The sequence below is a fragment of the Tenrec ecaudatus genome, chromosome X (genome assembly GCF_050624435.1).
Source record: "Tenrec ecaudatus isolate mTenEca1 chromosome X, mTenEca1.hap1, whole genome shotgun sequence".
Taxonomy (NCBI): Eukaryota; Metazoa; Chordata; class Mammalia; order Afrosoricida; family Tenrecidae; genus Tenrec; species Tenrec ecaudatus.
Genome location: NC_134548.1, coordinates 117512522 through 117524793, shown reverse-complemented (window position 1 = coordinate 117524793; position 12272 = coordinate 117512522). Strand labels below are relative to the sequence as shown.

The 12272-nt window shown below is 34.1% G+C and overlaps 1 protein-coding gene across 3 annotated transcripts in view; it reads left to right on the top strand.

Annotated features, from left to right (window-relative positions):
- ALG13 (ALG13 UDP-N-acetylglucosaminyltransferase subunit) overlaps window positions 1-12272 on the top strand; it is a 70928-nt gene that overhangs the window by 10102 nt on the left and 48554 nt on the right. The window lies entirely within an intron of this gene.

Genomic DNA, 12272 nt, shown 5'->3' with positions numbered 1-12272 from the left:
CATTATTTTCCTCAGGAGTTTATCATGCCTATCTTATACAGATAAACATGGGGGAAATTTCCTATAAATTATTCCATGTCTGTCAATTGACACTTATTGCTTTCTGATTTTTTTAATTAGCTGTGAGGAGCCATTCATTTTATATATGACAATGAAGGCTGTTACATTAATTGCCAAGTCCACATCTTATTTAGTCCTTACAAAAATGATAATCAAATTCCTATGTAAAATAATTGACTAATGAATTAAATTAGTTTGGTTTCAATACATGACTGATAACAGTTTCAGGTTCTGAACATCTATCAGAGTAAGGAAACAAAAGAGAAGGTTTAGGGAGATGAACATTATAGACGACAACATTGCTTATAGTTTAACAGTAAGAAAATTAGAGCTGGAATGATTTGGTGGTAAATAGCACAACCAATGATCTTGGGGTGTGGGGCTTAGGAACATTGAAAAATAGTCATGTCTACAAGTACTATCAGCTATGATTTTTAAGAACTTTTGGAGCACTAATTTTTTTGTTCTTTAAGGTAAAATCATGGAAGACAGTAAAAAAGTTCTGTACCACTTCCTTGATTTGTTATTAGGAAAAATTTTATAAGACTGAATAAATAAGTGATATAGTTATAATCCCCCCTGCCCCCAACCCTTTATTATGGTAGATAGGAGAAAGATGAGGCAATCTGCACCTGTAAAGAGCTATGACTTTTGAATCCCTGTGGAGCAGTTCAGTTCTATCTTACAGGGTCACTCAGTAGCAGTGGCTTTGGCTGGAGTTACTGTGGTATATGTGCTTAATTTCTCCAATTTATTCATAATACAAAATTTTCAGAGATTATATGTCTGCATTCTGAGAAGTCAAAGATCTGGACAGAATATTAGAATCAATTGGAAAATATTTCAATGGAATGGTCATGATAGCCATTTTGAGAATAATTGTGCTATAACCCACCCTACCCTCACCCCCCATAAAACACCTCACTGCCAGGTAGTTGCTTTGAACTCATAGTAACCATATAGGACTCACCTTTGGGTGAATGTAAATTATTACATGAGCAGAAAACCTCATTTCTCCCCCAAAGGAGTGGCTGGTGGGTTCAAACTTGACCTTATATTTAGCAGCTCAACACATATCCCACTACACCACCTCTTTCATTATTTTCTTGGGGGCAGGGAGTGAAAAGTTACTTAACAGTTGTAGTCAGTACTTGTTGGGGAGCTTAGTATGTATCAGAAACTAGTCAATATTTTACATAATTTATGAGCTAGAAGTGTTATAGTGTTTTAAGGTACAAGAGTTGGTCTGGGAATTATAATTGGAATACCCAATTCTAAGATATTTTAAGAGTAAGTAAAAAAAATGCTATTCGGTTTCAAAGTCATACATGTATGGATGTGAAACCATGACTGGAATCAGTGGGTGGCTGTAGACAAGTTCCCCCAGTAATATAAGGGTAGGTCAAAAAGTATTACCACAAAATCACAGAAACCTTTGTTAAGCAAAAGTAATGAAATAAGCTATTTTTCAGTATAGCCTCCATCTAGGTCTGTACTTCAGAAAGTAGTATTTCTGTGTCTCTAACCCTTTCCTGAGTAATTTTGCACTCTTCAACTTGTACCTTGTCGAAATGGCATATTTTAAATTGTCTAGGTACTCAAATTATGTAACTTTGCATTGTTCTTTAAGTTTAGGGAACAAAAATATCTTGAAGGGGAAGTATTAGGGATGTGTAGGGTAGATGGTGTTAAGGTTTAGCAATGAATTTCTCATAGGACAGCCCTTGGTTTCCCTGAAAATTAAGTAGGTTACATTGGCCTGATAGAAAAAAAATTCCTTGGCCCAACTTTCCTTGGCCTTCCTTACCAGTGCAGTTTCTAATTTTCTTACTGGGTCCTTCAAGAAAATCTGTCAGTTATCCTTTGGGATTCCAAATGAACACATACCCTTAATCTTTGAAGCTGACCTGTAAGTTCTGAATTTAACTGACCAAGCATACCCCTATGGGCACTTTTTGTTAGTGTACCCTAAGGAGGTTAAGATAAGTGCACAAATGAGAGAACTTATCTGCAGCCCTCCACTGAGCCAGAAGAGGTGCTTAAATATGTTTTGCTATCTTAAGTTCAGATTGTACTATAGCTTCAGGTTTACCAAAGCTTTCACATTATTTAAAAGCATAATACTGGTTGATACTGATGACATTCATGCAGAGTAACTCCTAGTTGTATGTTATTTGCTGGCAAGTTATTAGGATTCGTATATATTTGTGTTCTAGAGTCCTGTTTTTGATCCTTATATTATTTCTTGGTATTCTCATTTCCAGAGCTTCTACTGATGACTCCCCAATTTATATCTCTGATATCTTTATCTGCTTATACGAGTCCTGGTGGTATTGAGCTGTGATCTGCCTGTCGGCAGTTCAAAACCACTTGCAGCTAGCTCCTTGGGAGAAAGACTGGGCTTTCAACTTCCGTAAACAGTTACAGCCTCCCAAACTCATAGGGTCACTATGAGTCAACATTGACTCAATGGCAGTGAGTGAGATTGGTCATATGGGAGCCCTGGTAGCATAGTGGTTACAAGCTGGGCTGTTAAACTGTAAGGTCTGCAGTTCGAAAATGCCAGCTGTTCTGAGGGAGAAAGACATGCTTTCTACTTGTGTAAAGATTACAGTTTTGGGAAATCTCAGGCAGTTCTACCCTGTCCTATATTATTAAAGTTCTCAAGCCCATTATTTCGCCATTCATTTAGTCTTCCAACATAAATTACATAATGAGAACCTGTTTGTTTGTTTTTATCAACCAAACTGAAGACATTATTTTGCTGGAGGAACTCTTATAGTCTAGATCAGGAAGGGATTATGTCTTGTTCTTCACTCCTTTACTTGAAACAGTAGGCTTTCTGTGAGTGATGAATGCACTTTCGTAAGTGATAAATCTTTTCTGATGCTCTTGATTCAAATGAAGTATCAATTCTAGGAATGGTTTTTATTGTACACATTCAGTTAATACTTGACTTTCATGCATAGTATGTCTAGCAGAGAGAATTATCACATTGTATGGTGAAGTTTATAGGACCAACCATTTACAGGGATAGCATCTAAAACATAAGGTTTTTCCTATGCATTATTTTAATGGTATTGAAGGGATATATGGTAAGATTTACATGATGTCAAAAATCAGACATATAAAAAGCAGCTATAAAATTTGCAGGAGTCTCCAGGTAACACAGTGGGTTAAATGTTGGGCTTCTAATCACAAGGTGTAGATGGTTACAAGATACCAGCTGGCTCGGCAGGCTGTCTGTCTGCTCTAATAAAGTTTGAAAGCCCTGGACTTCCTGTGGCACAGTTCTTCTCTGTCCTGTAGGGTCATGATGAGTCAGAATGGACACAGTTGGAGTTGCAGTGGGATTTTAAAGTAGATTACCTAGAGCAAGGATAACCACCAAATGACTATTTACTAAATGATGAATTTCACATGAATGCTCCAGCATAATTCTATTTTATATAAGATCTTTTGTTTATTCCTTTAGTTTTTTAGAAGGTACACAAATTAGGTAGCATCAAACAAGTGTAGAACACACACTTTGTAATTTGATGTTAGTTCTTGAAAAACCTTTTGGAAGGGTCTTTTCCCCTTAAGCCACTCCCAACCATCTATTTTGATATTTTCTTTGTAGATCCTTATTGTTTATTAATATTTTTCTCATCCTGTCCAGACATGTACTTGAATTGAGATTTTGTAATGGTTTAGAATGTGATTACATTTGGATAGCTGCTATTCCCTGTGTGATAAAGCAAATTTCTTAAACTTCTTTGGTCGTAGGACCCTTTAGAATAGTGGTTTGCACCCCTTCTGCGGGGTTGAACAACACTTTCACAGGTTGCCTGATTCATGCATGACAGGAGCAAAATATAGTTATGAAGCAGCAACGAAAATAATTTTATGGTTGAGGGGTCACCACAACATGAGAAACCGTATTAAAGGGTTATGGCATTAAGAAGGTTTAGACGCACTGCTTTAGAATATGTTTTTTGTTTACATATGTATATAGATTTATAAAGAATGTTGTATTAGGTTTAGTTACTCCTAGTTTTCTTATACAAATTATAAAATTTCCCCCATGATTAACACACCAAACAGTACATTTTGAAACTAATCTTATGCTCACTATTAGCTCTATCTGTGACATACAAAACTCACTGCCATTGAGTTGATTATGACTGCTAGCAATCCTGGGGTTTCACTAATTCTAATTTTATGTCATGCAAATTCAAACAAAAACTCATCATTTTGCCATCAAGCTAATTCCAATTCTCATTTTGCCTGTGGGACTGAGTTTAAGTTTCCAAGGTTGTCAGTCTGTATGAACAACCTCATCTTTCTCTTGAAGGATAGATGACGGGTCTGAACGTAGCTTGCAGTTAGCAACCCGATGCATAATCCACTATGCTAGCAAATGGAATTTTTCTATTAACTTAAAGAGCTCTCCATATAACATTTTTCAAATAAAAATGATTAAAAGGAATATTTTTTCACAGTAATTTTCAGATATACTCTGTTAAGCTTTTTTAGTGACCTGTGAGGTAATGCAATATTTCAGTATACTCATATATTATAAAGTGTGCTTCCTCATTGGCGAAACTTGGATAGCTACTTTTGGCATGATGTCTGCTAGATTATATAAAATTAAGGCATGTATCTTTTCTATTGTTCATCTCTCCTCTATGTGCAGAAAAAGTGGTCAGTTTCCAACAGCCAGTATGAAGTAGGTGGATATTATATAATGCACTCCCCAAAGTGAGGAGTGAAAAACATTTTTCAATGTCAGCTTTTGTATTGTGAGTTAATAAAACTAACATCCCTCATAGGTGATTGCTAAACTGAAACCAATTTTTGACGTGTGAAAAATAATGTTGTTATGTATTATGTATTACAGTTTCCCATTTGGTCAATGAACAAGGAAATAAACTGTTCTGTCAAATAAAACAGAGTTTAAAGTTAAGTTTTGGTATTATAAAGTAGCAACTTGAACAATGTCTCATAATCCATCATGTTTTAAATTATAAATTATAATTTTATAAAATTTATAATTTTATAAAATTACCAATTTCATGACAAGTCAAATGACATGTTACCTACTTTGGTGTTTTCATATTTGCTTGACAGTATTTTGCTTTGACCTATATCTAGAAGTACAGTAACTAAAATGTCTAAGAGGAAATCATTTTTCTTCTGTTTTTTCTAGATATTAAAAGGAAAAAGTCTCATTACAGGTAGAGAAATCTGACTGAGGGTCATAATAAAAATTTGGCTTGATTTCAGGTAGAATTTAGGTGAGACCCTAATTTTGACCAGTGAATAATTTCTTAGTGAAATTATTTGCCAGTAGCAGCTAATAGTCATCAATATTTAAGTAATCATTTGGCACTAAGCTTGCAGTATCTTTTAAAATTATTTCAATAATCTCAGGGCTGGATCACAGAAATTTCTAAAGGAATTTCTTAAACTGAAACATTAGATAACTAGTTTTTTAAAATAAACATTAAACATTAGATAACTAGGAAAATCAGGTCAAATAAAATTTGGTATTTTGACCCATGGAATTATGTTTTTGAGGAAAAGATTAATAACTTGTACACATTGCTTTAAAGTAGTAGATTTAAAAGTATAGTCCCTAGACCAGCAGCTTCAGCATCTACAACTTTTCAGGATCCATCCCAGGCGTAACAATCAGAATCTTTTAACAAGCGTTCCCCTTGAAAATCACTGGTAGAACTTTAAAGGATTGCATTAATTTGTTGTGAAAGAATGATTAGTCAGCCAATTGAGATTCTAAGTGCAACAGATTCGTCAAATGAAAATATGCCATCATTTTAAATGGCTTTCTATATTACACAGGATGAAATCATTGACCCGTATCATTGCCCCATTTGTCTTTTAAAGAAAACGTACTATTTGAGGAACTTAGCCTGTACTTAGTTATTTCTCTGCTGTGGCTCTGGAAGAAGAGTATTCTTTCGTAGGCCACTCCCTTATTTTAAAATGACTGCAGAAGAATCAGTAGATTAGAAGTCTAGCCCAGTATTATTGATTGAATGTGAAAACAGACACATCTTGGATAACTGTGTAAACCAGTTTCTTCTGTAAAATGGTACTACCACCCCCAGTTAGTTCTACGAGGCTTATAAACAAGAAATGGCAATCCTATGACTCACTTCTCTGATCTTACTGTGTATATGTGACAATATTACATTATTTTATATTTTTTTAAACAATACGCTCAACTAGGTGTTTTTTTTCCTTAAAAGTATAGACTTCCTATTGTCTCCTACTTCTGTTTGTGAGATCAGTTTTCAATTATTGTGGTAATTATTATTTTATAAGTACATATTCACATCTGAATCCTGTAGCAAGTGCTTGTTGGTAATATTTTCTGTAAAGCTATGTAAATATGTAAAATGATGTGGTGGCTGTGGAAAAAGTTACTATAACAGCAATTCCATTTATAGATATATCCAGTAGAATTAGAAATATGGATACACACAACTTGTTCACAAATGCATAATAGTGCCAAAACAGAAACAACTGAAATACCCATCAACTAAAGAACTGCTTCCTTCATTTTATGTTTTTTATCTGTTGAGTTTTCTATAGAACCATTCCTGGACTATGTTCAGATGCATCAGATTAGAGCATTTTTGGAGATGTTGTATTAGGATTCTCCATCCTCTTCTAATCTAAACTGATTGTCTCTGTTCCTGTTGAATATCCGTTTTCCTGTGATTTACTTTCTTTTTTATTGTGGAAATGTCTGTTATTTTGTGTGTGGGGGTGTATGTGGTGACTCCAATTTTCAATTTTGTTCAAAATTCAAGTAGCATCCTGACAAAGGGCAGTACAATTTTTCACCTTGCATTTACTCTCCCAACTGATGGACAATTTGATTTGCTATAAAATACTACTTAGAAATAATTTCCCCTCAAACAATTCTTGAAACCCATTATTAGAGATACATTTACTGTTATTTTTATTATGTCTTGTTTTTCCTTCCTAAAAGCTTTCATATATTTATCTGGTTATCAAAATTGTTATTATGGACATTGGTTTTATTGTAGCTACTTCATAAAACATTTCCAACTCAATCTGAACTTTGTATCCTATTAGATACATTATATTGCATGTTAGAATTTTTGTTACATGATTAGCAAAATTGTATTTTCTTCCCTCTTTAGGCCTCTTCATGGTTATAGTTTGTTTTCCTGGATTGAGCCTCCAAATTTCATTCATATATATATATATATATATATAAAATGTCACACAGAAATGTTCATATTTTTTTCTTATAAAAGTCATATACCAAAAATAAAACCTCAAAATCTCTGCATCAAGTCAGTGCCGACTTACAGTGACCTTATGGGACAGGTTAGAACTACCCCTGTGTGTTTCAGTTTAACGGTTTACAGGAGTAGAATGCTCCATCTTACTACCTCAGAGTGACTGGTGATTTCAACCTGCTGATTTTGCGGAGCGCAAGTAACCACTGCGTCACCTATAAGTTTTGATAAGTACTTGGCCATGAAATCACAACCAAAGTCAAGACTCAGAACAATTACATCACTCCATAAAATCCTCTAGTGATCCTTTTGTCGTAAACCCAACCCTTTAAGACCAACCTAACAACGGATCTGTTTTTCCTTTGTATAGCTTTTCCTTCTCTAGAGTATCATAGAAATACGTTCATATAGTATATACCCTTTTGAATTTGCTTCATTTAGAATGAGGCATTTGAGATTTTTACATGTTTCTGTATTTGGATCAATAGTTTTTTTCATTTTTAATCGCTGGATATTGTATTCATGTATGCACCAGGGTTTGTTCATTATCCTTTGAAGAAAGCTCTGTTTTGGGAGATCATAATTATGAATGAAGCTGCTGTAGATATATATGGGGTTTTGTGTGAAGGTAAATTTTCATCTTGAGTAGGCTTCTAGGTCATATGGTAACTAACTTTATCAGAAACTGTTAAGCTTTGTTTTTCAGAGTGGCTGACATTTTCCCTTCTTTTCATTAATGTGTTTGTTAGCACTTGGCATTAACCAGTTTTTAATTTTTAAATTTTCAGTCATTCTTAGATGTGAGCAGTAGTATCTCTTTCCCTTCATATGGTGTTACTTGACATTCCTGTATATTTTTGATCTTATCTTGGCTATATCTTTGGTGATAACTGTCGAATTTTATTAACCTTTTTTAATAGCTCTTTTCATAAGGTGTATCTATTATAAAATTCACCAGTTTTAAATGAAAAATAGTTGAGTTTCAAATGTTTTCACAGTGGAGAGAGTATAATGACAACCCCCCTCAAATGGGAGAGAATTTTTGCAAATTATATGAGAAACAGCATAGAGAAAATAAAAAAGAATAACGTTGCAACTCAGTAATAAGACAACCCATTTAAAAATGGGTAATGGATCTGAGTAGGCATATCTCTAAGAGGCTGCATGAAAAGATTTTCATCATAATTAGCTCTTGGGGAAGTACAAATTTTAAAAAATGATATACTGCTTCACACCTACTAGGATGGCTGCTGTTGTGTGCTCTGTAGTCTATTCCAACTCAGAGATCCTATAGGGAAGGGCCCATTGGGATTCCTAGTCTGTAATCCATAGGACCAAATCTCCCATCTTCTTTCTCCTGCAGAACCACAGGTGAGTTTGAATTGCCAGCCTTAATGGATTCTGAGAAAGCTAGTTGATTAATAGCAAGTTTTGACAAGGATGTGGAGATATTAGATATATTGCTTTTGAAAATTTAAAATGGTGTGGTTATTTTGAATAAAACATCTTGACCCTACAATTTAGCAATTCCATTTCCATAGATATATGTCCAAGATAATTGAAAATACATACAAAAACTTATATATGAATGTTTCTTAGCATTATTTTTGTGCTAAGACAAAAAAAAGCTATCAACTGCAGAATGGGTAAATACGTGGTTTAACTGTACAAGAATTGAAGTACTGATATGTGCTACAAAATGGATGAATCTTGAAAATTTTAAGTTTAAAAACCACGTTAAGTTTAATATGTTAATCATAAAAGGACCACATGTTATATGATCCCATTGTATGAAGTGTCTAGGCAAATTTATAAAGCTAGAAGATACATTAGCATTTGCCTAGGGCTAAAGGAAGGTGTAAGGGATTTAGTGGGTTAAATGTGGGGTTTACTAATGTACTAAAAATGACTGGTGATATTTGCACAATGGAATATACTAAATGCCACTAAATTATATACCTTAAATGTGTGATAATGTGTGGTATGTGAATTCCAACTATTTTACAACTCAATACTTACTAAATATTTTTAGTAAGAAAATTAAGAAATACTATTTATAAATGTCCAAATACCACCACCATCCAGTTTTAGAATGCGTTAGTCACACCAAAAGGATCCTTTATGTAACTGTTTGTAGTCAATACATGTTCAAACCCTGCTTCAGACAACTTTCTTTTATAGGTTTGCATGTTTGGTGTATTTCATATAAATGGAATCATACAAGATGTGGTTGATTGCCTCTGGTTTCTTTAATTCATAATGATTTTGAGGTTTATCCATATTGCATAAATGTAGCTCATTTCTTTCAACTAGTGATTAGTAGTCCATTCTATAATAATTCATTCAACAATAGTCACTACATTTTAAAAATAAATGTATACGTTTCAATTGTCTCTATTTTTACTTCAGTCTGCTATTAGTATTCTTGTACAAGTCTCTGTGTATATGCATTATTTACTTTTTCTTAAAAAGACCTAGGAATCTAATTGCGGTAGGTTCCATTTGGAGCTCTGGTGATGACGTGGGTTGGTTCTACATTGGGCTTCTAGTTAGGAGGTCTGCACTCAAACCCATCAGCCAGTCTTCTGGGTGAAAAATACGGCTTTGTGCTCTTCTTACAAAGATTTATAACCTCAGCAATGCACAGGGACAGTTATGTACTGTCCTACTGGGTCACTATGAATTGGAGTCAACTCTATAACAGTGAGTTTGGGTTTAGAATTTGGGTTATGTTAAGCTTATGCTTAACTTTTTAAGACATAAGAGGCAACCACCATAAGTTGGAATTGACTCTATGGTAATGGCTAAAAATATGTTTTTTCCTTTTGTCATAAAAACTCCCAAGCTGTTAAAAAATTATTGTACCGTTTTATAATCCCATCAGCAATGTATGACTATTTTCGTTTCTCCACACTGTTTATTATCTATCTGTATTTTAAAATTATTGCTGCTCTAGTGGGTACGGAGTAGTATTTCATATGTGGTCTTAGTGTGATGTTTGTTTTCCTAAGACCAATAATGATAGAGGGTTCCGCTGAGAAGGAATCAACCCAATGGCAGTGAATTTTGTTTAGTTTCGAATGATGTTGAACATCCCTATGTGCTTATCTTTTGTGATGCTCAACTTTGTAAGTTTTTAACTAGGCCCTTATAGCATTTTGAGATTTCTTTATGTATTTTGGACTTTTTTGTTGAATATATGATGTATAAATGTTTTCACCTAGTTTGGGGTTGTATTTTCATCCTTTAAACTATATTTTGCAGAGCAAAGGTTTTTAATTTTGATGGATTCTAATTTATCATTATTTTTCTTCAAAGTCTTGAAGATTTAACCTTAGGTTTTTGTTTTTTCACCTAAAAGTGTAACAGCCTTGTTTTACATTTATGTCCATGATCCATTTTTAGTTACTTATTTCATTATATAGGGTAAGTGCCCTGCTGGTGTAGCAGTTATGAGTTGGGTTGCTAACACAGGCCACCAGTTAAAAACCACCAGCTTCTCCACGGGAGAAAGACAGGCTTTCCATTCCAGTGAAGAGCATCAATCTTGGAAAGCTGCACAGGCAGTTCTACCCTGTTCTTTCAGGTTGCTGAAAGAGTGGATTAGCTTGATGGCAGAAAGAGAGAGAGAGAGGGAGAGAGAAGAGAGATTATACAGCATGTGACTTTAGATTGAAGATCTTTCTTTTTAATTATTTAAAAAATGAATGTCCAATTGCTCCAGCTCCTTTGTCAAAATCAATAAACTATAGTCTTGTGGGTCTATTTCTATGTCTTTTTTCTCTGTGTTAAACTTGCCTTTTCTTGTTAACTGCTTGTACTTGTTTTCCTCTTTTCAACTCTTGCCTATGACTTTTCTGATTGATTATCTCTTTCCAACTCAAAATGAAGTATTTGATTTGGTATTAATTAAAACTTTATATACATTTTTCACTTAAAATGTAGGTTGAAAATTTTGTATTTAATGTTTCTGCAAGTAAAACAAATGAGAAATAAATTAATCTTTTCATTTAACATTTACAATTATATCTTGGCCTTAAAGAAATTTAGGAGTCCTCTTCCTATACCATATTTAAGAACTTTGGAGAAAGGAGTCACCTACGCAGTCTTACCCTTTGTTTAACTATGAGATAAGTTCAAGGATCTTGAAATTGACAGCAAAGGGTAATCAAGATTTTATTTTTTTTCTAACTGTATTTATTCATTAATTAAAAATTGCTTATTGAAGTTTTTCCTCATAGAAGGCATTAATGATTACTACTGGATCCATGGATACTAGAAAAATGATTTTGAAACTTACATTTGTTGTAGCACATCCACAAAAGCAACAATGGGGATTGGACTTGAACATTAAATAACAAATAAGGAGCCACTTCACAGTGGCATCGAGCAATAGAAGTGGCCCCTGCATATGAGTAGATTTTAAAAAGCACCTGCCATATTTTACTTCGAATTTCTCGTAATTCAGAGTTTTCATGGAGAAGTACGGTAGCAAGAGAGTGATATATCTCGTGTCCAGTGCCTGTTATGTTGTGCCACAAGCATTTTAAATGTTGCCCATTTTAAAAGTTTGTGACCAGGTTATTCTTTACATGTTGCTTCACTTAAATATTTCATTGCCTTCGTTTTGAAGGAACGCCTTTTGCATTTCCATTTTTGGTTCATGTTTTACAAGGTTTCATAACAATAGATTTCATGTCTGTGAGCGTCATATCGGGGAGAACTAAGTAAGTTGACCTCACACCAGAAATAACTAGACAATTGCTTTGACATTTGGCCGATTAAACTGACCTCTGCCCCTATATCAAGGGGAGTTCTGCCTTTCTTAAGATTTTTTTTTAACACTAAAGGTCCTTAGTAACTTGTTTTCTGTTTCTCTCCCCTTCCTCCCTCCCCCAAACTATGAAGGGAGCAAGGAATTTGTATTGAGAT